Source organism: Malaclemys terrapin, chromosome 15 (genome assembly GCF_027887155.1).
Source record: "Malaclemys terrapin pileata isolate rMalTer1 chromosome 15, rMalTer1.hap1, whole genome shotgun sequence".
NCBI lineage: Eukaryota > Metazoa > Chordata > Testudines > Emydidae > Malaclemys > Malaclemys terrapin.
The window spans coordinates 6,651,488-6,666,238 of NC_071519.1; the positions used below are offsets into that span (position 1 = coordinate 6,651,488).

Sequence of the window (14,751 nt, forward strand, 5' to 3'; positions counted from 1 at the left end):
TTTCTTTCATCTGAGCAGGGTTTCCTGTTACCCAGCCTGATGTGATCTCCTGGCTGGAACAAGGGAAAGAGACATGGGTCCTAGATTTCTAGGTTTCAGAGGAAAGAGCGATCCTGAGAGCTCCCTGCACAGGTGAGGAAACATTAAACTAACTCAGAATCTGTAAGTGCCTGAAGGAAACAGCTGGGATGCACTAAAGAAGCCCTTAGGAGGTCTCTGTTTTATTATTGTCCCTAGCAGGAGTCATGTCCTCAGGGTGAATATAGCTCATGGCTTCCTATAGATCCTAGCAGACACCAGGCAGTAGCTTTCTCCTCTCACCCTGCAAATTTGGATGGGATGTGGAGGCTGAATTGATCCCCATCTCTCTTATTTTGGGGGAAGAGTTTGGGGGAGTTCATTTCTTGATTTTTATTTGACCACCCTCCAGCACTTGTTTTGGTTTGGCCTTCCCCTTTCCATCCCTGTTTGAGGTTTCTGTCTCTATTACAGCAGGTGATGCAATGGTATGTGAGAAAGAGGAGCAGAATTCTCAGCCGGAAAATGTTGAGCAAGTGGATAAACACAGAGAATTATCACAAAGATTGAAAAGAAATGCATTCAGGAGTCATGAACAGGGAAAATCATGAGAGAATCAGCACAGACCAGGGGAGAAAATGGATAAATTTATTTCCTGTTGGGAAACTCAGAAGAGCATCAAGGAAATGACAACACAGCAGGAAATCCTCATGGGAAAGAGGAAAAATACATGCAGTGAGTGTGGGAAAAACTTTACTCGAAGATTAGCCCTTTCTAATCATCAGAGAATCCACATAGGGGAAAGGCCCTATGAATGCCGTGAGGGTCGAAAAACATTCAGTCACAGCTCGCACCTTATTAGTCATCAAACAATCCACACAGGAGAGAGGCCCTATGAATGCTGTGAGTGTGGGAAAAACTTCGCTACCAGCTCAGCCCTTTCTGTTCATCAGAGAATCCACACAGGGGAGAGGCCCTATGAAAGCAATGTGTGTGGGAATACCTTCTCTTAGGGTATGTCTACACTGCGGGATTAATCCGAATTCATATAATTCGAATTTGGGAAACAGATTGTATAAAGTCGAATGTATGCAGCCACACTAAGCACATTAATTCGGCGGTGTGCGTCCATGTACCGGGGCTAGCATCGATTTCTGGAGTGTTGCACTGTGGGTAGCTATCCCATAGTTCCCGCAGTCTCCCCCACCCGTTGGAATTCTGGGTTGAGATCCCAGTGACTGATGGGACAAAAAACATTGTCGCAGGTGGTTCTGGGTAGAGCCTCACCCCTCCCTCCCTCCCTGCATGAAACCAACGGACGGCAGACAACCATTTCGCACCTTTTTTCCTGGGTAAACACTGCAGACTCCATACCACCGCAAGCATGGAGCCCGCTCAGCTCAAGACAGCAGTCATGAACATTGTAAACACCTCGCACGTTCTCGTGGAGTTTATGCTGAGCCAGGACCAGAAAAACGAGGCGAGAAGGCAGCGGCAGCGCAGCAACAAGCGTGATGAGGACATGGACACGGACACAGAATTCTCTCAAACTGCGGGCCCCGGTGCTTTGGAGATCATGTTGTTAATGGGACAGGTTCTATCCGTGGAATGCCGATTCTGGGCCCGAGTAACAAGCACAGACTGGTGGGACTGCATAGTGTTGCAGATATGGGATGATTCCCAGTGGCTGCGGAACTTTCGCATAGGTAAGGGTACTTTCATGGAACTTTGTGACTCGCTGTCCCCTGCCCTGAAATGCCAGAATATCAAGATGAGAGAAGCCTTCACAGTTGAGAAGTGAGTGGCGATAGCCCTGTGGAAGCTTGCAACGCCAGACAGCTACCGGTCAGTCGGGAATCAATTTGGAGCGGGCAAATCTACTGTGGGGGCTGCTGTGATGCAAGTAGACAAAGCAATCACTCAGTTGCTGCTACGAAAGGTAGTGACTCTGAGAAATGTGCAGGTCATAGTGGATGGCTTTGCTGCAATGGAATTCCCTAACTGTGGTAGGGCGATAGATGGAACCCATATCCCTATCTTGGCACCGGAGCACCAGGGTACCCAGTACATAAACCACAAGGGGTAATTTTCAATGATGCTGCAAGCACTTGTGGATCAGAAGGGACGTTTCACCAACATCAACGTGGGCTGGCCGGGAAGGGTTCATGACGCTCGCGTCTTCAGGAACACTACTCTGTTTAAAGGGCTGCAGCAAGAGACTTACTTTCCGGACCAGAAAATAACCATTGGGGATGTTGAAATGCCAATAGTTATTCTTGGGGACCCAGCCTACCCCTTAATGCCATGGCTCATGAAGCCATACACAGGCAGCCTGGACAGGAGTCAGGAGCTGTTCAACTACAGGCTGAGCAAGTGCAGAATGGTGGTAGAATGTGTATTTGGCCGTTTAAAAGGTCGCTGGCGATCGTTACTGACTCGCTCAGACCTCAGCCAAACCAATCTCCCCATTGTTATTTCTGCTTGCTGTATGCTCCACAATCTCTGTGAAAGTAAGGGCGAGACCTTTATGGCGGGGTGGGAGGCTGAGGCAAATTGCCTGGCTGCTGATTACGCGCAGCCAGACACCAGGGCGATTAGAAGAGCACACCAGGATGCGCCGTGCATCAGAGAAGCTTTGAAAACCAGTTTCATGACTGGCCAGGCTACAGTGTGAAATATCTGTTTGTTTCTCCTTCATGAAAACTCGCCCCCTTTATTGACTCATTCTCTGTAAGGAACCCACCCTCCCCCTGCCCCCAGCTTGCTTTCAAACCAAATAAAGTCACTATCGTTTAAAAATAATTTATTCTTTATTAATAGATTATAAAAAGAGAGAGGGAACCCGGGTGGGGTTTGGGAGGAGGATCGGCGGGAAGGAAAAGGCCACTAAAAAAAGGTTAAAAAAAGAAAGCCTTTTGCTTGGGCTGTCCACTGGGGTGGAATGGGAAGGTGTACGGAGCCTCCCCCCCCCCCCCCCCGCGTTCTTACACATCTGGGTGAGGAGGCTATGGAACATGGGGAGGGGGGTTATACAGGGGCTGTAGCGGCACTCTGTTATCCTGCTACCGTTCCTGAAGCTCCACCAGACGCCGGAGCACGTCTGTTTGCTCACGCAGCAGCCCCAGCGTTGCATCCTGCCTCCTCTGATCTTCCTGCCGCTACCTCTCATCTCGAGCGTCCCTCCTGTCCTCATGTTGGTCCCTCCTGTCCTCACGTTCACTGTCTTCTTTCCTATACTTTGAAACCGTGTCCTTCTACTCATTCAGATGAGCTCTGTCACTGCGGGTGGATTCCATGATTTCTGCGAACATCTCGTCTCGCGTCTTCTTTTTCCGATACCTTATCTGTGATAGCCTTCGGGACGGAGGAGGGAGGCTTGAAGAATTTGCAGCTGCTGGAGGGAGGGAAAAAAGGAGAGAATTTTTTTAAAAGATACATTTTGCAGAACAATGCTTATACTCTTTCACGGTGACCAACACTATTCACATTACATAGCACATGTGATTTCTGTGTTAGGTCGTATTTTGCCTCTTAATATTGAGTGCCTGTGGCTTTGCTGCTAGAGATCACAGACGCAGGTCCGGGCAACAGAATTCGGCTTGCATGCGGCCATGGTAAGCCATTGTCTTTCGGCTTCTGCGCCCTCCTTTCCCACATACCAAGCAAAGCCCGTTGAGTGCTGCGGTTTTCCTGTTAACATTCAGCAGCAGAAAACAAACTAACCACCCCCATCCAATTCTCTGGGATGATTGTTTTATCCCTCCCCCCACCGCGTGGCTGGTATCAGGGAAGATCCCTGCTAGCCAAACGCAAAAAGCTCATGGCCAATTCCTCCCCACCACCTGCGCTTGGCTAACTGCAGGGAAGGATTTCTTTTCAGCCACAGGCAAACAGCCCAGTAGGAACGGCCACCTCTGTCCCTTTAATTAAATTCCCATATTTCAACCAGGTTACCATGAGTGATATCACTCTGCTGAGGATAACATAGCGAGATAAAGAACAGATGTTGCTTGAATGCCAGCAAACACCGGGACCATACGCTGCCAGGCTTTGTCATGCAATGATACCAGATTACTTGCTGCAAGCATGGCGCGGTCACGTGTCCTACCATGGAGGACGGAATAAGGCTGCACTGCCCAGAAACCTTGTGGCAAGGCTTTTGGAGTACCTCCAGGAGAGCTTCATGGAGATGTCCCTGGAGGATTTCCACTCCATTGCCAGACACGTTAACAGACTTTTCCAGTAGCTGTACTGGCCGCGAATGCATCCCAAGTCCTCAGGGCAAAGTAATCATTAAAAGCCCTTGCTTTTAAAACAAGTTTTATATTTTAAAAGGTAAACTCACCTGAGGTCCCTTCCATGGGGTCGTGGTCTTGGATACTGGGTTGGGAGGGTACTTCAGTCAGGCTGAGAAAAAGATCCTGGCTGTTGGGGAGAATGGAGTGCTGGGTGCTCTATGCAAGCTCGTCCTCCTCCTCCTCCTCCTCCTCTTCCCCGTCCGCAGAACCCTCAGGTGTATCTGATGAGATGATCCCCGCCTCAGAATCCATGGTCAGAGGTGGGGTAGTGGTGGCGGCCCCCCCTAGAACTGCATGCAGCTCGGCGTAGAATCGGCATGTCTGCGGCTCTGACCCGGAGCGACCGTTTGCCTCCTTTGTTTTTTGATAGGCTTGTCTGAGCTCCTTGACTTTCATGTGGCACTGATCTGAGTCCCTATTGTGGCCTCTCTCCATCATGCCCTTGGAGATTTTTTTCAAAAGTTTTGGCATTTCGTCTTTTTGAACGAAGTTCTGCTAGCACTGAATCCTCTCCCCATATAGCGATCAGATCCAGTACCTCCCGTACGGTCCATGCTGGTGCTCTTTTTCGATTATTGGCCTGCATGGTTACCTGTGCTGATGAGCTATCTGTCAAGTATCAGGGGGTAGCCGTGTTAGTCTGTATCTACAAAAACAACAAGGAGTCTGGTGGCACCTTAAAGACTAACAGATTTATTAGGGCATAAGCTTTCGTGAGTAAAAACCTCACTTCTTCGGATGCATCTATCTGAGCTATCTGTGGTCACCTGTGCTCTCCACGCTGGGCAAACAGGAAATGAAATTCAAATGTTCGTGGGGCTTTTCCTGTCTACCTGGCCAGTGCATCCGAGTTCAGATCTCTGTCCAGAGCGGTCACAATGGTGCACTGTGGGATAGCTCCCAGAGGCCAATACCATCGAATTGTGGCCACACTAACCCTAATTCGAAATGACAAAATCGATTTTGGCGCTACTCCGCTCGTTGGGGTGGAGTACAGAAATCGATTTAAAGAGCCCTTTATTTCGAATTAAATGGCTTCGTTGTGTGGACGGGTGCAGGGTTAATTCGATTTAACGCTGCTAAATCCGAATTAAAGTCATAGTGTAACTAGACCTTAGGGTCCAAAGAATTGTTTGTACAACTCCACTTCCTAGTTCAGTGTGTCTCATTACTGTTCCAGTGGATGCCAGGGTTAGATTGAGAACAATCATCTTTCACTGCTTGGATACAAAGAGAGAGTGTTTCATAGGATATTTCTTCCCTGTGGATCCCAAACTGGCTGCCTGGTTGGGTAACAAGGACTTTCAGGCTGTAGAAATGATGGTAACCAACAAGGCAGCAAATGTGTCAAACTCCAATTTCAGACTTCTGGATACTCGCATGTTGAGTCCTGATTCTAAGGTTTTGTGTCTGACGCTATGGCTACACAATAAAGCTGATGTTGGTGCAGCTGTAGCACTGCTATTACAGATGCTGTCCGCCAATGGAAGAAATCTCTCCCCTAGGACTTTATTAGTCCAGCCCCCACAAGCGGCGGTGGCTATGTTGGCAGGAGAAGCTCTCCTGCTGATGTAGTGTTATCTCACAGGGGAGTAGGGCTGTGTAACTACATTGCTCACCAGTGTGTATTTTTCACACCCCTGAGCAATATAGTTATACCGATAAATGTCTTTAGTGTAGACCAGACCTTAGTTTTCTCTTGTGTTTTATGTATTTACATCACTTCTCCTCTACCTCCTCCTACTTTGAAAGATTAAAAAATGTGAAAAGAGAGGTATTTTTCGTCATGATGCAAACATTCCCATATAGGAGACCCCTTCCACCAACACACATGGCAAAAGAGTCAGAGATCTGTGAGTTCATAGAAGTGGTTGGGACAAACCAGAACTTGAGCTAAGGATCAGTTGTTGGCAATGGGGATTACAATAAAACTAACATAAAAGAGAAGAATTTGTGATTTTTAAATATGTTATTGGTACCAATGAAAATGAAATTATAGGTGAAGTTATTGGTTAAAGAATAAGAGACTAATTGATAATCTGAATTATTTTGGAAAACGGAAAGTTGTCTTGTTTTTTGTTAGTCATACAGGAAATGATGGCTAATCTTAAACTTAATTTGATTTAATTTACCCCATGTAGTGTAAGGAGTTCTGATAGAAAACCTCCCTCCAAAGGCTGGAATGGGAGAATGTGTGAGAGAGAGTGTATAAGAGAATATTGGCCCAGTATAGATTTAAATTTTTTGTATTTCAAATAGAACTTATTTTGCTTAGCTTCAAAGTTAATGTCTATTAAAAGAAAAACTAATCGAGGAGACAAGTTGTATAACTTTTTACCCACTTAGCCTGTAAGGATCAATGAGATTTTCTCTAATTTGCAAAGGAAAGGCATGACATCTGTCATAGGATGTGTCCAGCAGGTAGGAAAGCTGCAATCGTCAACCATCAATATCAAGGAAAAGGCTGAACTCCACTGCCTTTCATATCTAAAAGCCATCTAGAGGCTAATCTACAATGGAAAGCTATGTTGACATAGCCACATCTCTCAGGGGTGTGAAAAATCTACTCCACAGAGAAGTAGTTAATGTGAGCCCAAGTGTAGACAGGGTTAGGTTGTCAGAAGAATACTTCCAGTGTTTGAAGTGTAGACATAGTCTTAGGGCTGGTCTACAGTACGTGGTTATTTCGGAATTAGCCGAGTTAATTTGAAATAAAACTAATTCCGTCCACATGCCCAAATCATGTTTTTCGATTTAACGGGCTCTTAAATACGGTTTCTGTACTCCACCTCGGCAAGTGGAGTAGTGCTAAAATTGATATCGCAGTTCCAGATTAGAGGTACTGTGGATGCAATTCAACATTATTGGCCTCCAGGAGCTATCCCAGAATGCTTCCTTGTGACCGCTCTGGACAACACTCTCAACTCTGATGCACTTGCCAGGTAGTCAGTAAAAGCCCCGGGAACTTTTGAATTTAATTTCCTGTTTGGCCACTGTGGTGAGCTCATCAGCACAGGTGACCATCAGGACAGTCCACTATCACAGGCGACCATGCAGAGTCCATCATCATGAGAGACCACGCAGTCCTGGATACGTAGACGAGCTCCAGCATGGTCTGAACTGGAGGTACTGGATCTCATCGCATGTTGGGGAGATGAATCTGTTATGGGAGAACTACGTTCCAAAAAAAGAAATGCAAATACACTTCTACCCCGATATAATGCTGTCCTTGGGAGCCAAACAATCTTACCACGTTATAAGTGAAACCATGTTATATCAAACTTGCTTTGATGCACCGGAGTGCACAGCCCCACCCTCCTGGAGTGCTGCTTTACCGCGTTATATCCGAATTCGTGTTATATTGGGTTGTGTTATATCGGGGTAGAGGTGTACGTACGCTAAAGTCTCCAGGGCCATGACGGAAAGAGGCTACTCCAGGGACACAGAGCAGTGTTGTGTAAAAATCAAGGAGCTCAAGCAAACGTACCAAAAAGCCAGGGAGGCAAACGGGCTCTCTGGGTCACAGCCCCATACATGCTGCTTCTACTGTGAACTGCATGCAATTATGTGGGGTGATGCCACCACTACCCCATCACTGTCCATGGACACCTGCAAGTTGGAAGTTGCACTGAGCAAGGAGGATGACTTTTTGGAGGATGAAGAGGAGAAGGAGGACAGTGCACAAGCGACAAGTGGGGAATCTGTTTTCCCTCCCCACTCTTAACTTTAGGGTACAGATGTGGGGACCTGTATGAAAGACCCCCTAAGCTTATTTACCAGCTTAGGTTAACAGTAAGCTGCCACCACTAAGAGTGTTCCAAATCTTAGGGAAGAGCCACTTGGAACTCTGCCTTTCCCCAAATATCTCGCAAGTCCCTAGGCCCCCCCCCTTTCCTGGGCAGACTTGAGACTAATTCCCTCCCCCCCAATTCCCTACACCCCTTTTCCTGGATAGGCTTGAGAGTATACCCTCACCAATTAGTTCTGGTGAACACAGATCCAAACCCTTGGATCTTAAAACAATGAACAATCAATCAGGTTCTTAAAAGAAGAATTTTAATTAAAGAAAAAAGGTGAAAGGAGTACCTTTGTAAGATTGTCTGAGATGATCTTTCATTCTAATCAAATTCAAAACACAGAGGGTTTCCCTCTGGGCAAAACTTTAAAGTTACACAAAGAACCCAAATTTATTCTCCCTCTACTTTTATTTTCTTTTTGTGATTTCTTTTGCAAAATAATCTAATACATTCCTTCTCTAAATACTCACTACCCTATAAGAGTGGGATGGTTCCTTCTTTCTCTCTGTCTGGCAAAAGCACATACCCAGCACAGACAAAAGACTTTTTCCCCCTTCCAGATTTTAAATTATCTTGTCTCCTTATTGGTCCTTCTGGTCAGGTGTCAGCTAGGTTATGTGAGCTTCTTAACCCTTTACAGGTCAAAGAGGAATTAACCCTTAACTGTATGTTTATGACACGCCCCCCAAATCATAGATAGTGCTAGACCACACTGGCTGTGATTTCTTCCTAGAACTTTAGGAGGAAACAGAATTAATAAGACAAATGCACCTTTACATATACTACTGATTATGCAAAAACTAACTTTTTCACATTTCAAGGACGATTCTAGCCAGTTGATTCTGGGAAACTTTCACGGGAGAGTGCATCAGCCACTTGGTTAGAAGCTCCTGAAACGTGTTGTATTTAAAAATCTTGGAGAGCTAAACTCCAGCGAAGAAGTTTTTTGTTATTGTCCTTGATGGTGTGAAGCCACTTCAGTGCAACGTGGTCGGTTTGTAGTTGAAAACGCCATCCCCAAACATATGGGCGTAGCTTTTCCAGCGCGTACACAATGGCGTAGCATTCCCTTTTGCTGATTGACCAGTGGCTTTCCCTCTCAGATAGTTTCTTGCTGAGAAACACGACAGGATGGAATTCTTGATCCGGTCCTTCCTGCATTAAAACTGCTCACACACCACACTCGGATGCATCTGTGGTTACTAGGAATGGTTTGTCAAAGTCTGGGTCCCTTAGCACAGGGTCCGACATGAGTGTTGCCTTAAGCTGGTTAAAGGCCTTCTGACACTCATCAGTCCACTGAACTGCATTTGGCTGTTTCTTTTTGGTTAGGTCTGTCAGTGGGGTGCGATGTAGGTGTAGTGTGGTACAAATGGCCTGTAATATCCGGCCAAGCCTAAGAAGGATTGGACCTGTTTCTTTGACTTTGGGACAGGCCACTTTTGGATAGCATCAACTTTGGCCTGTAGGGGGTTTATAGTTCCTTGATCCACCTGGTGTCCAAGGTAAGTAATTCTGTTTAGGCCTATTTGATACTTTTTAGCCTTAACAGTTAGTCCTGCCTGCCTTATGCACTCAAAGACTTTTTTCTGGTGCTCTGGGTGTTCTGCCCATGAATCAGAAAAAATGGCCGCATCATCGAGGTAGGTAACTGCAGATTCTTCCAATCCCGCTAGGAGACCATCTACAAGTCTCTGGAAGGTGGCGGGTGCATTTCGCAGCCCGAAAGGGAGCACATTAAATTCATATCTCCCTGCATGGGTGATGAAGGCTGACCTTTCCTTGGCAGGTTCATCTAGCGGTACTTGCCAGTACCCCTTGGTTAAGTCTAAGGTAGAGATGAACTGGGCATGTCCCAGTTTCTTCAATAGTTCATCTGTGCGTGGCATTGGATAGTTGTCGGGATGAGCTTCAGCATTTAGCTTACGGTAGTCCACGCATCTCCCCATCTGGTTTGGGAACTAGAACCACTGGAGATGCCCATGCACTGTTAGAGGGGCGGATTACACCCATCTGTAGCATGTCCTGGATCTCCTGTTCTATAGCAGTTTTGGCCTGAGGAGCCACCCGGTAGAGTTGGGCTCTAATTGGGCAAGCATTACCTGTGTCAATGGAGTGGTATGCCAGTTCGGTCCGCCCTGGAGTGGCTGAGAACATTGGCGCAAAGCTAGTGCACAGCTTCTTGATCTGCTGTCGCTGCAGACATCCAAGGGTCGTGGAGAAGTTCACCTCTTCCACGCCACCGTCACTTTTCCCTTCATAGTAGATACCTTCAGGCCACTCTGCGTCATCTGTTCCCTGGGCTGTAAACTGGAAAAGCTTTAATTCTCTGGAATAAAAGGGCTTTAGAGAATTAACATGGTATACCTTAGGCTTTATTTTTGAGGTGGGGGATGCAATGAGATAATTAACAGCTCCCAGGCGCTCTTGGACCGTGAATGGCCCTTAACACGACACTTCCATTTTATGGGCCTGGAGCTCCTTTAAGATCATGACGTGGTCTCCTACTTTGAAGGACCGCTCTCTGGAATGTTTATCATACCAGGCCTTTTGCTCTTCCTGAGCATCCTTTAGGTTTTCTTTAGCAAGGGCTAAAGAGTTTCGGAGGGTGCTTTGTAGGTTGCTTACAAAGTCTAGAATGTTAGTTCCTGGAGAAGGCGTAAACCCCTCCCATTGCTGCTTCACCAAATAATGGCCCCTTAACCTCGCGGACATACACAAGTTCAAAGGGTGCAAACCCTAAACTGGGATGTGGTACAGCCCTGTAGGGAAAAAGCAACTACTGCAACACTAGGTTCCAATAACTGGAGTGATCATTTACGAATTTATGTATCACGGCCCCCAAAGTTCCATGAAACCTCTCCACCAGGCCATTGGTTTGATGGTGGTAAGGGGTGGCAACCAAGTGATTCACCCCATGAGCTTCCCACAGGTTTTTCATGTTCCCTGCCAGGAAATTAGTTCCTGAATCTGTAAGGATGTCGGAGGGCCAACCTACCCTGGCAAAAATGTCTGCTAATGCCTGGCACACACTTTTAGCCCTGGTGTTGCTTAAAGGTAGTGCTTCTGGCCATCGGATGGCAAAATCCATGAAAGTTAGTATGTACTGTTTTCCTCTGGGTGTCTTTTTTTTGGAAAAGGACCCAGAATATTCACAGCTACTCGCTGAAATGGAACCTCAATTATGGGGAGTGGCTGGAGAGGTGCTTTGACCTGGTCTTGGGGTTTTTCCCACTCGTTGGCACACCTCACAAGACCGGACATAATTAGCAACGTCCTTGCCCATTCCCTCCCAGTGGAAGGACTTCACCAAACGGTCTTTGGTTCTGTTCACTCCAGAATGGCCACTAGGATGATCGTGGGCTAAGCTCAAGAGCTTTACCTAATACTTAGTTGGAACTACTAACTGTCTTTCAGGATGCCAGTCTTTCTGGTGGACACCAGGAAGACTGGTATCCTCAGAGTCTCCTTGTATAAAAGTCCTTGTTCTACAACAAACTGATATTGGTTAGTTGAGCTGAGAGGCGGTGGGGTGCTCCATGCCGCCGCCCAAGCTTTCTGGAGGCTGTCATCTGTTTCCTGCTTGGCTTGGAACTGTTCCCTTGATACTGGAGACATCAGTTCCTCCTTGGATTGTGGACTTGGGCTTGGTCCCTCTGGAAGCGATGCAGGTGATGGGGCTGTTTCCGTTAACTGTGAACCGCTCTCCACTGGTGCACTATGTGGTATTTCAGGCTCTGGCTGAGCCTCTTGGGTAGGGTTATCTGCTGTTTCTGCCAGTGCAGGCTCGCTGGGGCCCTCTGGCATTGGAGTTGTAGATGGGGTTGCTAGCACTGGACTCAGTGCTGGCAACGGTTCTGGTGCTGGGTGCTTTGCCGGTTCTGGGACTGGCTTTGACTGGGTCTCTGGGACTGGATCCACTACGGCTGTTGCCGTCATTGGCAGGGAATCCGGTTCCACCATCTCTGTCTGGGACTCTGGTAACACAGACGGGGTGCTGGTGAAAAGCTCAGGAACAGGGATAAGTGTGAAACCTTGCTTTGCCTGGCTGCGGGTGACCATTCCCACCCTCTTGGCTAGCCTCACATGATTGGCCAAGTCTTCCCCCAGCAGAATGGGGATGGGATAATTATCATAGACTGCAAAAGTCCACATTCCTAACCAGTCCTTGTATTGGACAGGCAACTTGGCTGTAGGCAAGTTTAAAGAGTTTGACATGAAGGGTTGAATTGTCACTGGGGCCTCTGGGTTGATAAATTTGGGGTCCACTAAGGATTGGTGGATAGCTGACACTGGTGCTCCAGTGTCCCTCCATGCGATAACCTTTTTCATTTTGCTTTATATAACCATGTTTTCTCCTGGATCCGATATTTAACTGAAAGAAGAAGAAGGTCTTAGGGAAGCGGATGGAGGGGCAGGCTGGGACTAGGGCTGATAAGACAGTGAGAGTAGCAAGTTTTCTGTATTGTTTCCTGCCTTCTTTTTCTTGACTAGTTTCTCTTCTGCACCAAACTTGCCCCTTTCCTATGTGAACCTGGCTAGCTCAGTTGGTAGCACATCAGACTTTTTTAATCTGAGGGCCCAGGGTTCAAGTCCCTGGTCTGGTGGAGAAGGGATCCTTTCCTCCTGTGCTTTCTCTCAAGAGGCATCTATGCAGTACCCTCCCTGACATTACTTTTTTTCTTTTCAGGACTTGGGATTTCCTAGGAAGGGCCATTTACTTCCAGGGACCAAAGGGGCAACTTCCTCGCATGCTCACTTGCCTCACAGTCTGGAGGAAGAAAGGCCTCTGGGTCTACAGCAAACCTCTGCATGCCGAGTTGTTGAGCAAATACAGGGCTGGCCAGAGAGGCCATAGAGGCCTTGAGCAAGGGAGGGAAAAATTGTCCACCCAGGCTCTTCCACACCGGAAGTCAGCAGAAACACAAGCTGTTTCCTGCCTGCCCTATAGGGTAAGGGCCATCACTCAGGGCTTTGAATCCTGCAATCTAAGTTCACGTCTCAGTGGGACTTTGGGATCCTTTGGTTGCCAGCTAACCCTATTGGGATTTCCAAAGCTTCATCTTGCTCTCTCAAATGACTTGGGATCCTGTCTTTTCCCGCTAGCTGTTGTGACTTGAGCGCAAGAGGGAACTTTTGATCCAGAAAGCTGGCCGTGCCTAGAGTCCTGTAGATAGGGACGCGAGCTGCATTTCCTCTCAGTCCTGAAGCTGGGCTGCAGCCTGGCCTAGGAGGCAGCCCTATTGGTTGACCTACTGGCCCAAAGTCACTAGGGCAGCATTGGTGTTTCACAGGAATGCTGAAGGGTGGACCTAAGGGAGGGAGGCTTAATACTCCTCCCTATCATTCAGGGCAGAAGAGAAGGGCTGCAAGAGTGGGCAGGTTGATGAACTGGGCCTTCTAGCGTTTGGTCGGGGATGGGGTGGGTAAAGAGAACTGGGAGAAGCAGTTGCTGGCTTGTGAAGAACGGTTCGCCCGGTGGCATAAGTGGACCTTGTCATTAGCCTACAAAGTTGTGATGCTCAAGACCTATATTTTGGCCATGGGAAATTTCCTCAGCTATGTATTTCGCCCTGCTCCATGACTGCTGCTGAGACCAAACATGATGGCCTTCCACTTCTTGTGGGGCAATAGTATGTCCCTACCTAGTTAGGAGACGTGTGGCTTTTTTGCCGTATTAGAAGAGGGGTTGGGCCTGGTGGGCTTTGAAGTCTTTTATGGCTCTACATTTTTGTTCAATTTTCAGTGGGTGGCTGAGCTGGAGAGCAGCTCAGGACCGAGGGGAATGGTGGGGCAACCACAAAGAACGCAACCGACTCTCCGGATATGGCCGTATTTTTTTTTTACCCCACTGGATGCAGCACTGGGTATGGGATGGCCGATGGTGGCAGAAGGGGAAGGAGATTAGGAAGCCCCCCCTGGCATTCTTCTACTCCCACCTTACATCCTACAGGATTTTCAGTGGGTGGCTAGGTGGAAGGTGCTTGCAGGATGGCTTCATCTGCAACAGTGGCCGCCCCCACAGCAGGGGTGACCACAGAAGCAAGCCCCCCCCCTTTGGCTCAGTCTGAACAGAGGTCAATGTACCACTGGGTGAGACAGGCCAATTTTAGGGAGCTTCCTCTGAAGGTTAGCAACTGTCCCCAGAACTTACTGACAGGAGCTTTAAAGTATTTGCAGATGTGCACAGCCGGCATGTGCAGAGCAAAGGCTGCCCAGGGGCACTGTGTCAGGCTCTGGCACCGCTTGAGACAATGGACCACCTTCAGCCACCAGGTAACCCAGGATCTAAGGCAGGAATGGGGTGAGGAAGCAAGTCAAGCTGAGCAAGGCAGGCAAAAATTCACCTTGCCTTCATGGGCCACTTGCAATGATGCCCTTTTTGTGTGCCATGGCTGACAAACACATCCCAGACAGAGAATCAACAGGCCAAAAAAGTGCCCTTCTGGTGTTGAAGTAACTCAGTCGGGAGAGCATTAGACTGAAAATCTAGAGGTCCCTGGTTCAATCCCAGGCTTTGGCATGCTCTTTGGTTCCTCATTGTGTAGCAGTGGGCTGTTTTCTGGAAGCGCAGCAGTCCCTTTACCTGCCACGAGTCCCTCATTTCAGGCTCCCAAGCAAGAAAAGACAGAGTGGAC

At 47.7% G+C, this 14,751-nt stretch overlaps 1 protein-coding gene and 1 non-coding gene across 8 annotated transcripts in view; both read left to right on the forward strand.

Moving 5' to 3' along the window:
* LOC128823104 (zinc finger protein 891-like) overlaps positions 1–14,751 on the forward strand; it is a 37,249-nt gene that overhangs the window by 14,091 nt on the left and 8,407 nt on the right. For 3 of the 7 annotated variants that reach the window (XR_008441661.1, XR_008441662.1, XR_008441664.1), the window contains 2 exons: positions 19–132; positions 493–2,820. The exons of 2 other annotated variants lie outside the window; for them this stretch is intronic. The gene's annotated coding sequence lies outside the window, so the exon portion shown is untranslated. Of the gene's footprint in view, positions 1–18; positions 133–492; positions 2,821–12,803; positions 13,065–14,751 lie in introns of those variants that run through there. 2 more of the 7 variants (XR_008441663.1, XR_008441665.1) reach the window with 2 other exon arrangements.
* Positions 14,564–14,636, forward strand: TRNAF-GAA (transfer RNA phenylalanine (anticodon GAA)). Its single transcript has one exon. It is a non-coding gene; the product is annotated as a tRNA-Phe (tRNA).